Consider the following 15,698-nt stretch of genomic DNA (forward strand, 5'->3'; position numbering starts at 1 on the left):
AGGGTTACTATCCACTGGAGGTTTTGAGTGCTTCACTAAAGCACATAAAACCAGCTTGCCACAATAAATGCAATTTTCTGGGACTAAAGTATTGTAAGGTAAGAGAGATTTTACATGGACAAGAGATCATCTCTAGAAAAGACCTCCTGAAAGAAGAGTGGGGGAAGGGAAAGAAAAAAAAAAAGCAAGAGTTCTAAGGAAGGAACAGAGGCTTGGAGATCCAACTAGCGAATCACTTCTGGCTTGGGGGAGGAGAGGAGAGAGGTGGATTTCATGAAGCTAAGGAGAAACCTATTTCTTGGGAGATTTACTATCCCTTCTGAACCCCTGAATACCTCTAATCAAACTCTCAGTACTGCAATCTAAAGTCCTCAGTGGGACTGTGGATTGGAACTTCTGAAGAGATCCATCCACAGATCCTTTCCAAGGATTTCTCTCTATATCTCTCTCTCCCTTACCTGTCCCTGGACTCCTATATTCAAGTTTTAGTTAGTTTAAGAGTAAGGACTAAAAGGCAGCTGGTAAGAAAGAGGGATCAAGGTTGAGAAGCCTTGAACCCCTAGACTTTTGAGGGCCAATCTGCTAAAGGGGACAATTTGTAGGGTTTCCCTGTATACCACTTTCCTAACTGATATTCTTGCCACCCCTTCCCTGCTTGAACCCCAAATAAATCACCTGATATTTAAGATTTAGGTCTGGGTCAGTCTCTATAAACAACAGAGTTAAGGGGATTGAAGATTTGGGGAGGTCACACCTCTCCCCCAAAGGGGGTTGACTTCTAGATCCTAGGGATTCAAGATTGCCTGACCCAAGAAATTGACAGCTTTTCTTTGGCAGTTGAGTAGTCCTAAGATCCTGAAAGGGACTGACAGTTAATGTCCCTGGGGGAAGCAGAGGAATAAGAAATCATCTTGCCTCTTGTCAACATGGAAATCTAGAGATCCCCAGTTTATTTAGTTGGAGTATAGGAATCCCAGGTTTTGACTTTCTCACGGGAGAGTTTCCCCCTGAGGGAAGGTCCCTCTTCACCAGACAGTGAACTTCCTGGTAGTTTGGGTGGGAACAGCAAATCCCATCCAATGTTAAACATCCCTTTTGTCCCAATGGTTTCTTCCCCCTAGGCTAAAGTCCATGACCAAGGTGACCCAGCCCTAGGCTGAGTCTTTCCCTTTTGTGTCCATTGTGGGGCCCCAGCCCCTCACTATTATTCCTGTCTGGAACTTCTCATTTTCCTTTCTCACCATTGTAAAGTCAATCAACTGTCCCTCTAATCCTAAAGCCCCCAGGTCATCTAGAGTGGTACATAGGTTCCCCAAGTTCTTTTGTTCCTCCTGAGTCAGTGGCACTCCCAGGGGCTGGTGACCAGAGAGTCTTGACTCCGGTGCAGTCTTGGAAATCAGCTCTGTTGTAGTAGCAGCGCTAACCCCTTTTCCCTTGATTAAAGAGTGATTTTGACTATTTAATAGTTCTGTGTTTTTTCTAGTTGACACTCTCAAGGATAGACTGGACCTCAGGATCCCTGGGGCTCCTCTGAGAGAAGCATCCTGTAATCTCACTGGGGCTTTCCCTCTCTAATCTCCTGTCCTCCATCTCCCAGAAAACATTCTCTGGGGAGATATATTCCCCTTTCAAGGAGGCAGGATTTGGCTTATCCCCCCCTCCCCCAGAAAGAAGGAAGGAGAAGAAGGATCTCTGCACTCTCTCAAGCCCATTCCCTTTTTTTCTCCATCATTACTATCCCTTCTTCAAATCCCTCCATTATAGTATATTTAAAAAATATTTTAAATGCATCTACCCTTGCATATTATCCTCTATCTTCAATAGGTAGTCTTTATCATCCTTTGATGCATCTTTGGGACCTAGTCTAACATATTTAAGCATAAACAAGACTGGGTTCTTCCCTTAAATTAAAGCTAAGATCTCTTACCTCTAACTAGCTTGTCACTTTAACCTAGTCTTATTTCAGATGGTGTTTGATATCTAGCTGCCCTATTTTAAAGCCCAGAATGTTATCCTCTACACATTCTCTTCAGGGTCCAAAATAGTTGCCTTTCTTTTTTAATTTAAAATTTAGTTCCTTTTGTTACTCTTCTCATTAAGTTATAGCTTCTGGCCAGAGGGTGCTTCCAGTGTATGTTAATTCTCAATTGATTTGCAAAATTGAAAAGACTGACACCCTTGTGGTTCAATTTACAGTATTTCAAACCTTTGTCTGACCCAGCTAATGGCATTACCAATTTCCTTAGATTCAACCAGCTGATGAGTCATTTGATGATTGGTCCCTGAGCCCCCATGACATTGTCCCTTCAGAGAATTCTATCTTATAGTTTCATGGAATTCCAATATTTTAAACATCCAGTAATAACATGGACAATTTCTTCCTTGAATAAGAGAAATGTCTTATAGTAAGATTGTGCTTTTCTCAGAATTCTGTCAGATAAGTGAACTGGAAATAAGAGACAGCATCCAGAGCACTGGATTTGGGGTCAAAGAACTTGGGTTCAAACTCTGACTCTTCTATTTAATATCTAGATAACCTTAGGCAAGTCACTTTAGTGTAAAATGAATTAGACTAGACGATTTCTAAAGTTCCTTCCAACTCTATCTCCTGTGAACTTAGATTTAATTTGGTCTCATCAAGCATGCTATGGAGGATAAGAGACCAAAGAGTAAGAGCTGGAAGATACCTTCAAAGCCATACCATTAAGCTCCTTCATTTTATAGATAAGGAAACAAGTTTCAGAGATTAAAAGATTTGCCCAAAGTCACAGCTAGAATCACAAATGAGATTTTAACTCCAGATCTTCCTTGTTCTAAGTCCAACACTCTGAAGCCAACAGTGAGTACCAAAGGTCCCCCAAAATGTAAATAACTGGAAATAGGGGTGTCTCATTTCTGTGGGGAAGGTATAGAGAAGACCACCTCCCAATAAAGGAGTTAGGATGTTAAAACTAAAAAATGAGCAACCCCATGGAAGTTAATCACTGCTGTTGAGAACAATGGAAAAATCAGGGGCAGCTAGTTGGCTCTGTGGATTCAGAGGCTGCCTAGAGATTGGAGTACTGGGTCCAAATGTGGCCTCAGATACTTCCTAACTGTGTGATCCACAGGTATATACAGTAAAGCAATTTTGCCCAGAGGATATTTTGACTCAAACACAAGAGAACCTAAAACACGAGATTGGATGGATCATCACAAGTCTTGGTTGTGGTAACCCAAACTAAGAATGTTTTGGGGGTAGATCCAGGACCTGGGGAAATCCAACATACCTAGAATTCATATCCAGTATTCTAGAGTTACAGGGATCAAGCAATATTCTAAAAATTCTAGGTGAGGACAACCTTTAATCATATACGGTTGGATTAAACAGTAATTTTTCCTAAATAGTATACAAGTATATCTCAAAGATATTGCAGGTCCAGTTCCATACCACCACAGTAAAATGAATATTGTAATAAAGCAAATCACAAGATTTTTTTTGTTTCCCATTACATATAAAAGTTACAATTATGTTATAGTATAGTCTATTAAGTGTGCAGTGGTATTATGTCTTTTAAAAAAGTAATCAAAAATTTTTTTTGGTTAAAAATTGCTAATCAACATCCATATCTTCAGCAAGTCATAATCATTTTGCTCATGGAGAGTCTGGCCTCCCTGTGGGTGGATGTTGCTAAAGGTTGGGGTGGCTGTGGCAGTTTCTTTTTTTTTTTCTTTTTTAGGCAATGGGGGTCAAGTGACTTGCCCAGGGTCACACAGCTGGGAAGTGTCTGAGGCCAGATTTGAACCTAGGACCTCCCGTCTCTAGGCCTGGCTCTCAATTCACTGAGCTACCCAGCTGCCCCCTGTGGCAGTTTCTTAAAGTAAGACAATAATGAAATTTGTTGCATCCATGTTCACTTGAACAGTACTTAGAGGTCACTGTAGGGTTATTAACTGGCCTAATTTCAATATTGTGTCTCAGGGTGTAGCAGTCCAGCCCATATGTATAATTGAGAGGCAAGGATTGTGAATGGGCACATGGCCATTCTGCGCATGGCAACGAACTCTGTTCCCAGCGTGGCTGGAGTTAGGGCGTGAAACCTTGCTTCCCTTTGTCTCACTCACCTGAGGATAATAACCCCACCTTCACCTTGTCATAATTTGCAATTATCCAATGGCAATACACTATGTAACTCATCAATATGTATTGAGGCATTATGTAACTTCTCAATATGTATTGAGTTCATTTGCTTATCAAAGAGATTAAATTGGGAAGCCTTGGCCAGCTCCTCTCTCCTTGGAGATCTCACAGGTTTGCTCAACACTGTCTTTCCACCTTTCTCTCTCCTCTCTATCTCTACCTGAGGCCTGGCCTTTGGCCAGGTGTCTCTTTCTTTTCCAATGCTAATACCCAACATTCTCTAATTCTCTCTATTAGTCTCTATTCATTCTCCCAGCTGAGTTATATCATCCTCTGACCAGTGAAGTGTTAAATTGGGATCTCTGGATGGAAATAGCCTTTCAGTGACGTCCATTGATCGGAGCATGGCTGCGGCTCCAAAATATTAATAATAACTGATTACTGACTCATTATTGACATCTCAAAGGTTGGCTCCTTCACGCCCTTCGCAGGATCCAGAACTTCTATCCCTTTTCTCTTTTCCTACCATAAGGCTTCCTGCTGGCCAGAAGGCTTTACAGGAAATAATAGGGAGGCTAGAGGAGGGAGAGGAAGAGGGAGAGGGAGAGGGAGAGGGAGAGGGAGAGGGAGAGGGAGAGGGAGAGGGAGAGGGAGAGAGAGAGAGAGAGAGAGAGAGAGAGAGAGAGAGAGAGAGAGAGAGAGAGAGAGAGGATGGCCCATCAGTAGTAATCAGGATACCAAAATATTTATCAATTAAGTTCACTGACTTATATGGGCACAGTTCCTGGTGCCCCAGAACAATTACAATAGTAACCTCAAAGATAACTAACCACAGATCACCAAAACAGATAATATAATAATAATGAAAAAAGTCTGAAATATTGTATAACCAAAATATAACATAGAAACATGATATGAACATATATTGTTGGAAAAATGATGCTGTATACTTGATACCGGGTTGTCACAAACCTTAAATTCTTTAAAATACAGTATCTACAAAGCACAATAAAACTAGGTATGACTATAATAAATTATTTCCCCCCTACTCCCAATAACCAACAGGTATTACTTTTGCTTTTGGTTACATGTGGTCTCTGAGCCAACCTTTTACTTTGTCTAAGGGAAGCGGGTATCTCCGGAACTCTGGAGATGTTTCTAGAACAAATATCCCTGCTATAACTACTTAGTGAATACCCTATTAAAAGCTAATTAAGTTTGGCTGATGGGAAGCATACTTTTAGAGATCATAAATGATAGTACTTATGAATAGTCTCTTCAGGGTCACCCCTAGAACCCCTCAGGGAAGTAGCAAGAGTAGCCATTTCTGTGAGGACCACAACCTGCAAGGGAGGCATGGGATGCCTGTAAGAATGTTGGACTGATTCAGTATAGAACCTGATATATACCTTGAGGCCTATGGATAGCACAATAAGTCAGTTAAGGGCTAGAATTTTAGCAATGGCCCTGTCAGGTAGTAGTTAAATCCCCCTTATCTAGGGACAAGACTGATATAAGAGTAGGGCACAAGTTTTAAACTAGATGTAGAAATCAGATTCCTTGATTTCTAAGCTAAAGAGAGACTAGATCATTTTAACTCATTGACTAATTGATTTAACTTAGTCTATGCCCACAAATCTAGTCCTCTTAAAAAACAAGTAGCAAATCTAAGTGTATTTTTCACCTAAGGTCTTTTGAACACATTGCAAAAAGTGTTTGGGCAACAAACATTTGTTTCATACTAGTATGCCTAAAAGAAAACCCAAGACAAAGAATGGTCAATGGCTCCTTCTAAAGCCAGTCACATAGAAAAAAGAAGAGCAACAGGTTAAAAAAAAAAGGTTTGAGTGTAAGTACAAGATTTTGTTATGTCCTAGGAGGGGGGTGGAGTCAAAAATGTCAGAGAAGGTACACAAACCTGCCTGAACTCTAACTAACTACTCTCCAAATAATTTTGATATAATGCCTCAAAATGAATTCTGGAGCACCAGTACCCATAAAAGGTTGGAGTGAAACAATTTTTCAGTCCAAAACTGAGTGGGCCACCATGAAACCTATCTGGAGTAGAAGTGGAGGGCAGACCAAGGTGCCAAGGCAGTACTCACCTCAGCAGAAAAGGCTTTGGAGCTCTCAGCCACAGATGGTAAAGGGTATCAGATAATTGGTCAGAAAATTACAAGGGTCTCTTTGCTGGTTCTGGGTATAAGACTGTCATATTGTGCACACACAGATACAAGTCAAAATCCTGGGTCTCAGTCCCAGGCTGAGAAAGAGGGTAACAGGGAAGTACTAAAACACAAACTCAGTAGAAGACTGAGTCAATGCTGCTCCAACTAAAGCCTCCAAGAAAGAAATGAATTGCTCTCAAGCACAAAAAAGAATTAATGGAAAAGCTGAAAAAGGATTTGTGAAATCAAATCAGAGAGGTAGAAGATGTAAAATTTAGGGGAGGTGACACAAGAGAAAAAGGTCTTTAAATAGTGGAAACAGAGACACACAAGGGTCAGTCAGTCACTCAGGCTTGGAGTAAAGATCAATCAGTCCCTCCGAGTTGGACTGGAAGAACAGTCACTCAGAATTCGACTGGAGGACAGACACTTGAGGAGAGACTGGAAGACAGACACTTGGACTTGGAGTGAAGATACTTGGCTGTGGAACTAGACCCCTAGAGGAGCTTGGGCAGGAGACCTCAGACTGCTTTCTTTAGAAGGTCACCATGGTGAGCATAAAGGCTGACTTCTTTCCTTGCCCTTTCTGGAGGTGTGAACCTCCGAGAAAAGCCCAGTGTCCTGAAACTCCTTTCCCCTGACTGATGCCTTAGAATTTCTAACTGTTTCAGAGGAAGCCGGAGCTTTCTCTCTCTCTCTCTCTCCCCTCTTTTCTCTCTTCCTTAATATCTTCCTCTATTGTAAAAATAAACAACCATAATTCCATTTACTTTGAGTTATTCATTTTGGGATTTATTAATTAAATCCCTGGCGACCACCAATTAAATATTAAGTCCAACCACATAAAACTTAACACTGTTTTTCTGTCTTAGGTGGAACTAAGACAGAAGATAAGAGTTTAAAAGATAATAATTTATGAAACAGGTATGCTGTGTCTACCTCTTGGTGGCATTAGGAGGCTTGATTGCCAAGAAGTCAGAGTTTTAAATTGAATTATGCACCTATGAAGCCTAATCATTAAGGTGTTTTCCCCCTCAAGGTAGACCTGTGATTTCCTTGGTGTGGACAGCTTCCGATAAGAAAAATTTCTCTACCACAGCAGATCAGAAACTGTTAAACAATTTATAATCTAAGAGTTGCTTGAGGCACTGAGAGTCTAAGTGACTTGACCAGGATTTAAACAGCTAGTATATGGCAGAGGTAATCCATGAATCCATGTCTTTCTGACTCTGAAGCTAGTTCCCTATCCAATCAACCTGTTGTCTTGCATTATTAATGATCACAAATATTTATATAGCATTTTAGGGTGACATATTAGCTCTAATTTTGATACTCACAAATTCCCTATAAGGTATGCATTGTCAAATATTATTATCCCTGTTCTATTAAAGGAACTCAGGCTGAAAAGTTAAGTAATTTAAGTAATTACACACTGCTAATAAATGATTGAGCTAGGCCTCAAATCCAGAATAAATATCCTACATTCCCTTTCATCACTCTAAGAAAAAAAAATTTGATGATTCAAATCCACTTATTCTCTACTAGAATCCTATGCATGGATCACCTCATAACTCCATCCTGAACCTCAATCCCCTCCTGAGTTTTCCCCACACCTTACAACTCACACAATGAAGTGTGAATTGTATTTCTTAAACTTAAAAAAACCCAACTAATGAGCTATTGGGTTAAAGAACTCATTGGAAGAAAACATTGCAGAGTTATTTTAATACCTGCTCCTCCTGGCTTTTACAGGAGCTCATGACTAGAAACTAGCTAAAACTGTATCAATTCTATAGCTGTTAAACTTTTCCCATCAGACCTCAATCGCTTTCTTTTCTTTGTATGACTACATAATTTCTGTGGTGAGCTAGAAATGTTTTATTGTCAAGTCTTCCTTTTCTACCTTCAAACGGAAATAGTCATTAGAATAAACTGGAGCTCCTAACTAAAGAAAAAACAAGTGTATTAAAAATAGAAAAAAAAATCCCAACTATGAACTTCCAACAAGTACTAGGTTTACTAATGAATACATTCAAAGAAAATCTCTTTATAAATGAATACCGCTAATGTTCCCTTGTAAAAGGTGCAAAATTGTTTCTATACCAATCTTTGAGGGAGAAAAATTTAAGTGGAACACCTTTCTCCCCTCTGCTTAAATCTTGCTGCTGACAAAAAAAGTAAGAAGTTACTTGGGAACTATTCCATTAAAAAGGTCACTTTGAAAACATTGTGAAGGCTAAATCTCAGTGACCTAAAAGCCATACACTAATAATTATACTACCAGAAGTTGTTTACTTTCTTTAGTTTTTATATAGTAATCAGTATTTTTTCTCTGTTTCAAGAGAGGTAATGTGATATGTTCTCTTTATTTCTTTTTTATTTATATTTATATATATATATATTTTTTTTTTAAGTGTATGGCATAATAAACATTCTGTTTAAGGGGAAGTTTAGGTTTCTTTTCCCTTCTAAGTATAATCAATACTGTGATACCTTAGACAATTCAAACAAGAACTAGTCATCTTTGCAGTTTACTTTGGTTTTATATTAGAGAGGGAGAAATAATATCTTGAATATAGGTCCAAACATTGTAATCCTAATGTTAGCTCACTAATGTTCTTGTGTCTGATAAGAGTATGTAGCTATCAACTGAATAATGAAACTGAATCACTCCTTGGTTTCTAAAATGCACTGTTTTGGGGCATCTTAAAATGTTTATAAAATCCCAGTTATGAACTTCTAACAATTACTAGGTTTATGAATTAATTCAAAGAAAATCTCTTCATAAATGAATATGACTAATATTCCCTTTTAAAAGTCTTTAAGATTCATGAGAATCAATTGTTTATTTGTCAAATTCAGTAAAATATAAAACATTACTGAGACTATCAATGAGACACTTTGTTTTTTAAAGGACATTCTGCTCTAGTCCTTATCCTTTACCAGCAGGAAATATATTGGTTTAAGGACATGAACTGACACTGGAAGATAACAGCCCCTTTCACTATGAGTTCACCTTGTCATTGCCAGAACTCTCTCCCCTAAAGGCTCATGTGGTATGCACAGTCATTATAATATCATCATCCTATTCTCATACATCTATGGGAACAACACCCAGAAGATAAAATTTGAGACATCTATTCTCACATCCATTTTGTTCTTCTCCAAGTGATATGTTATTACCTACATGTGATACAGTGTTATATATAGGGCCAATGAGCTGATAATAAATACTTCAGTCCCTTAGGCAATAGTTCCCAACATTTTTGAGTTTGAGACTTTCTTTTCATTTCATTTTTAAATGAACAAGCATTTATTCTTCTATAACCCCAACCAATTTAAAGGAAAAGGAAAAAAAGAACAAAACACTCATAACAAATATGCTTAGTCAAGCAAAACTAATTCCCTGAACCCATTACAACCACAACAGTATTCAATTATGTGCATAAACCATATTTTATTCAGCCCTTTCCGAATTAATGAACATTCCTTTAGTTTCTAGTCTTACCACCTGAAAAAGAGCTGCTATAAATATTTATGTTCACATAGGCCCTTTTCATTTTTCTTTGATCTTTTTAGGGAATAGCCATAGGAACAGTAACACTGGGCTAAAGTACATAGATTATGCACAGATTAATGACCTTTGAAGCACAGCTCCAAAATGCTTTCTAGAATGGCAGAATTAATTCACAGTTCTATTACAACTTCAATAATATGCCTGTTTTCATACAGCCCCTCCAACACCTATCATTTTACTTTTCTGTTAACTTTGACAATCTGATGGATTAAGGTAGAACCTCAGTGTTGCAGTTCTCTAAATATCAGAGATTTGGAATGTTTTGGCTATTGATAGTTTAGATATCTTCCTTTGAGAACTGCCTGTTTATTTATATCCTTTGATGCTTTCCCAATTAGGGGGGAAAAAGAGTATCTTTTAAACATTAAAAGCATTATGGACTCATATAAGTTCTTAGCTATCTTAATATTAATTAATAAAATCTACCATGAATTCAAAAACTTTTAAATGATTTTTTACTTTATTCATCTCAATACACATTTGTAAAGTAGTAAATCAGAGTGGATGCAGTATTGGCCTCAAAGTCAGGAAGACAAGTTTAAATCCCACCTTTGACACCATAGCTGACACTAGTATGACTACTTCCCTTAATCTAGTGAAAAATAAAAATAAAAATAACAATACTTAGTATACATATAGATTTGTGGACCTCATTTAATAACTCTGAGCACTCCCCCTTCTCCCTACCCACTAATGTACTTGGCCCAGATTGGGACACAATACTTTAGAATATCTCATCATATTACTAAATCTAAGGACTGTTTTCTTTTTTTTTTTTTTAAAGTTTTACTGGTATCTTTTGTTTTTAAAATATATTAATTTTCTGGATAAACCTCTAATCCCCTCCCTTCATTAGTGAGTATTCCCTAGTAACAACAACAACAACAACAAAAGAACACATTGATCATGCCTGATAGTATAGTATGGTTTGCTTTTTGGATAGCATGAGATTGGTACAGTTTTAGAGCATTTGATAGGACATGTTCTCTTAGCCTGATAATTTAGTGGTATTAAACATTACCTTCTGCAGATTACATGGAAGAAAATTTTGAATTATTTAAATGAATGAAAGATAAGTGAAAGAATTTAACTTGAAAAGTCAGCTGGCTCTGCAACTGTCCTGTATTTTCTATTGTTAAGTGGAATACCATCTGGAAGTTGGAATTTGGTTGGAATATTTTCTTCATTGGTACCTCTTTCATATTGCATAACACATTTCTGTATATGCTTCTTTCTCCTTTAAATCTGGAAGGGACCTTAGAGGTGATTTAATCCAAGCTCTTCTTTTCTATAGTTAAAGACACAAACCTAATAGTGTCATAATAAATTATAGGAAGAGCCTTTCAGGACTTCTGATCCTAAATCTAGTGTTCCACCTGCTGTACCATTAATACTCCTATTCTTCCTTCTTTTAAAAAAGAAGATATATATGTACATGTGCATTTATACACATATTATAGTGCCCATAGAAGAATAAATGACTTAATTGGGTGAATTCATTTTTCAGGCTTTTGAGATATTAGCCACTGTCTAAAAGATGGAACTGTGAGATTGTACAAATACTCTTCTACTCTCATATGCTTCACTGTTTTATTTAATAAGAAATTGTGCATGAAGCCTCATGTGGTCTCTTCTCTTATTTTTCATCAAGCAAATGGACTATGTCTATATAGACAAAATAATGGAGGTGATTGAATCAACATAATTGAAACAAAGGAAAATAAATCAGCCAACCAACAAGTATTTGCAGAGCATCTACCAAAAACTAAGTGGTCTAGTTTAGGGAATATGAGAGAAATAAATGGCATGATCCATGCTCAATAAGTTTATTAGTCTCACGAAACAGTACAGATAGCAAATACTTCAAGTTTCATGATTTCATTAGTATTGATATTTCCTCCACCAAGTACCACATTTTAATTTTTTTTTAATTACTGGGTTAAAAAAATTAATCACCTAGCAGTTAACCTTCTTAGCAAGGTGCCTCTCCCCCCTAATTTAGCCTAGCCTCAGGCAAGAACCAATATGAGATACATATAAAAGATTTTCCATCTTGGTAGGATTAGCCAGAGTTTGCCCTAATCCGTAAAATCAAGAAGTTTTTAAGGGTCCTCCCCACAAGAATAAGATTTTAGTCAGGGGGGAGCTGGAATTGACCAATTTTCAATGTGGGCATTTATAACTGAAAACTGACACACAAGTTTGTTTTATCGGTTTGAGAATTGTCTAGACTTAAGAAAGTAATGAGAAAATATTCATAATGCAGGTTAAAATTTAAAGTGTCATATGTACTTTTTCTTCTTTTTGGAGAGTGATTTATTTAACCACATCCCTAGCTTTAGTAGAAGAATCATTATATAATTAAATGCTAAGTGACATGGTACAGTCTGCAAATTCAGTGAGAATTCTGAGTAGTCAAGAAAAGCCTCATGGAATTAAAGAAATCTTAATTCGAAGTAGGCTATGATGGGGGAAAGGGAAGGTTAAACATTAAAAAACAGAGGCAGCAATAATAGTTTGTATCATAAAACCATAAAATTTCAGAACTGGATGTTACTGGAGATTGTGTAATTCAACACCCTCATTTTCCTGAAAAGGCTAACTTGATTTTGGTTGACAGTGGAAAAAAAGTTTGTATTTATTTTGAGTTTGAGGACCTAGGTTGGAATTCCAGCTTTGCTGTTTTGTACTGAGTTACCTTGGACAAGTGTACTCACCTCTATGGGCATTACCTGTAAACTGAGGAGCTTGGAGTTACATGACTATTAGGCGCTTCCAGCTCTAAATCTAAGGACCCAAGGTTTCCTGACTCCCAGTTCAGAATTCCCTCCACTGCTTCGCACAGCGTCCCTTTCTAGGATAATCACGTATCTGAGAAAGACTGTAAAACGGGCCTCATCCTGTCCTGGGAAATAAAGTAATCTAGGAAATCATAAAGGCCCCTCTCAGCTGGGGGTCTCTGGGGTCACATGTGAAAACACTAGGAAGCAGGAAAATCACATTACAACTTCATGCCATGCAACGACTGGTCTAATATTCTACATCAGAAATGAGAAGTCTTAAAGGTCGTCCCTGAGAAAAGCTCCATGTGACTTAAAAAGAAAAGCCCTGGAAGGAGGGAGCAATGGAAACATTTTAATTGGATGTGTGCACTCCTAGGGACAAGTTACGTCAATGTCAAAACAGCCTTTAGCTAGAATAGTTTTCACCTTTCCTACTGAGCGCAAGTGACATCGAGGGAACAACTCTTACCTGGGCGGATTCATGACTTAAAGGTGCACCGCACAAATAGCTAATTCTGCCGCGAGCCCCCAAGAAGTTAGATTGAGCTGGCCCGTCAATCAGGCCAGGGCTCGCTCAGCACAGAGCCGGCGCAAAACAGGTGCTGAATGCGCTCGCGCTCCCTCCCTGCCCTATCCCCCAGCTCCAGACAGGAAAAAGGCTGCGCGCTGAAGGCGGGGCCTCATGCCTTCACAGCCTTCTCCCCGCCCCCCACTGCCGCCACATCTCAGGCATTGGTCAAGTTATCGCCCAGGAGGAGGACTCTAACGAAATTCTCCAATCGCCGCGTTCCCTCGGAATGAAACAGAAACACCTTCTAGGCCCAGACAGACTCTTAAGACGTGTTTGGCTGTACTACCTTATGTCCGCCTTGCCCATTGGGCCACCTTCTCCATAAAAGTCTCTTCCGGGGCCCAGTTATGCGCGCACTCCAAAACTCACAGGCCGTTTTTTCTTTTCTGTGTCGTTTCTCGGGCGCCACCCGCCATTCTTAGCATTCCCCCCACAGCCTTGCACCTGTTTCCTTTAGGGCGCCATCTGGTCCTTTCTCCCCTCGCCCTCATAAACTTTGTGTCTTCTCGGGCCCCGTCCCCCAATTTGCCCTTGGCTCCTCCCACCAGCCGCAGGCGCGCGCTCCCGATGGCCCCCAGCCCAGTCTTCTGCTTGACCTTTCGCTGCTGTTCAGAGTAGACTCTCCACGCTGCATACCTGTTGGAGACCGGGAGACTGGTGCGGCCTCGAGGAAGGAAGCTTGGCCTGAGCCTTCGGAATAACCGCCTCAGCCACTGCTCACCCCACATCTCTTTGGGTCCCTCACGAGGCTCCTCTTCGTGCCATGGTCCCCTTTGGAGTTAGTCCAAGGTCTCTCCCTGCCTCCACCCCGCTATTAGTCAGCAAGCATTTTGTCAAGCGCCTACTGTGTGCTTCTCTTTGTCCTGAACGCTGGAGATGCAAAAAAGAATCAAAAGATAGTCCCTGCCTTCAAGTAGCTCATATCTAATGGGGGAGATCACGTGCAAAATACAGCGTACAAACAGGAACCTGACAACATAAAGTGGAAATGCCAGCTACAATTGACTGGAATGGGCAAAGACTTCCTCTAGAAGACTTGAAGCAGCCAGGCCATGCTGCTGTGACTGGATGAAAGGCAGTCAACATGCATTTTTAAAAGTTTCTACTTTCCTGAGAGGTGGGGATACAAACAAAAGGGGGGAAATTATATTTATTTATATATGTGTATATGTAAAAGGCTAAAGGTGAGGTTGAGGAGGAAGGTACTCATGAAGAGGTATGATGGTAGTATAAGAATGAGATTAAAATATATATATTTGATAAGTTAATAAATCTGGAATGTTGTCTCCAGGACTGCAGAGAGGCTCATGCAAATAATTTTAGGGAAGGTTTTAGAACCATGATGGGGAACCTGTTACACATGTAGCAGCACTGACACTTGTAGCTATTTTTGATGACTAACCAGCTGCATTTGGTCACATACAGAGAAGTTTGGGGCCACATGCTGAGGACATTTTTTCTTTCTCAAAGTGACATACCACATGAATTATGTGCGTTTTTTTGGTAAATTTTGACACACCAAACTCAAAAAGTTACCCATCACTGTTTTAGACTGTAAGAAGAAGGGAGAGGAGCAGAGAAGGGAAATGGCAGTTAGCCCTGGATGAAGTAAGAGTTAGCTAGCTGTTTCTTTCTCTCTCCCTCATCACAGACTTGGGTTTGAGAGGAAAGGAGGAAAATCCTGCTGTATTTTAGTGTTTTTCCTTTGAACACTTTTGAAAACACTAGGAAGAGACATTCTTACCATCTACCAGTGATACAATTGTTGATTTGAAGCAGACGAAGGAGATTCTGTCTGTGTTTTGAATTCTGAGTCTCTCTCTCTTCAGAGTCACAGCTCAGCTTCATTGAACTTCAGCCATTTTAGCTTCACTGCTTTTAAATAACTTGGAGTCAACTTTAAAATATAGATACCTAAACTTATATAAGTATTTAGTTAGTTTCTTTAGATAGTTTTGAGATTTTTAGTATAAGAAGTAGTAGAATAGCTTGGGTGAATTCTCAAGATCAGAAGAATTTTATCTTGCTACAAAAGAGGAGTGGGTAGAAATTTAGTTCCCTTAGAATTAAGTCATCCTTATTTTTTATGAATCCTTATATTTAACCTTTATAATATAAATAAAATACACATATTAGTATACAAGACTCTCCAACTTAGTTTGTGCACTGAGCCCAGTGAAGGAAAGTTCAAACTTGAGCTTTCCTTTAAGGAGGAGAACTGGGATACTGTGTAGGCATTAGACAAAGTATCTAGTGTAGTTTCCTACCTTATTATAACAATAGAGAAGCACAGTCCAGGAGGAAATGAAGGTCCTAGAAGTAACTTCTTGATGCAATAAGGCATAGAGGAGAGGTGCTCCAAAGTGAGAAGGTCCAAATAACTGAGGAAGGATATGCTTGTATGATGAACTCAAAACTTTATGGAAGTGGTTGGGCACCAATGTGGGCACATATGAATCAATGATTGTGATACATTATA

At 39.1% G+C, this 15,698-nt stretch overlaps 1 protein-coding gene across 5 annotated transcripts in view; it reads right to left on the bottom strand.

Moving 5' to 3' along the window:
* NMNAT3 (nicotinamide nucleotide adenylyltransferase 3) overlaps positions 1–14,087 on the bottom strand; it is a 140,273-nt gene extending 126,186 nt beyond the window's left edge. For 3 of the 5 annotated variants that reach the window (XM_007493947.3, XM_056793677.1, XM_007493948.3), the window contains exon 1: positions 13,118–13,305. The gene's annotated coding sequence lies outside the window, so the exon portion shown is untranslated. Of the gene's footprint in view, positions 1–13,117; positions 13,306–13,505; positions 13,751–13,855 lie in introns of those variants that run through there. The other 2 variants (XM_007493951.3, XM_007493950.3) reach the window with 2 other exon arrangements.
* Between the last annotated feature and the right edge of the window lie 1,611 nt (positions 14,088–15,698).

Source organism: Monodelphis domestica, chromosome 4 (assembly GCF_027887165.1).
Source record: "Monodelphis domestica isolate mMonDom1 chromosome 4, mMonDom1.pri, whole genome shotgun sequence".
NCBI classification, from domain to species: domain Eukaryota; kingdom Metazoa; phylum Chordata; class Mammalia; order Didelphimorphia; family Didelphidae; genus Monodelphis; species Monodelphis domestica.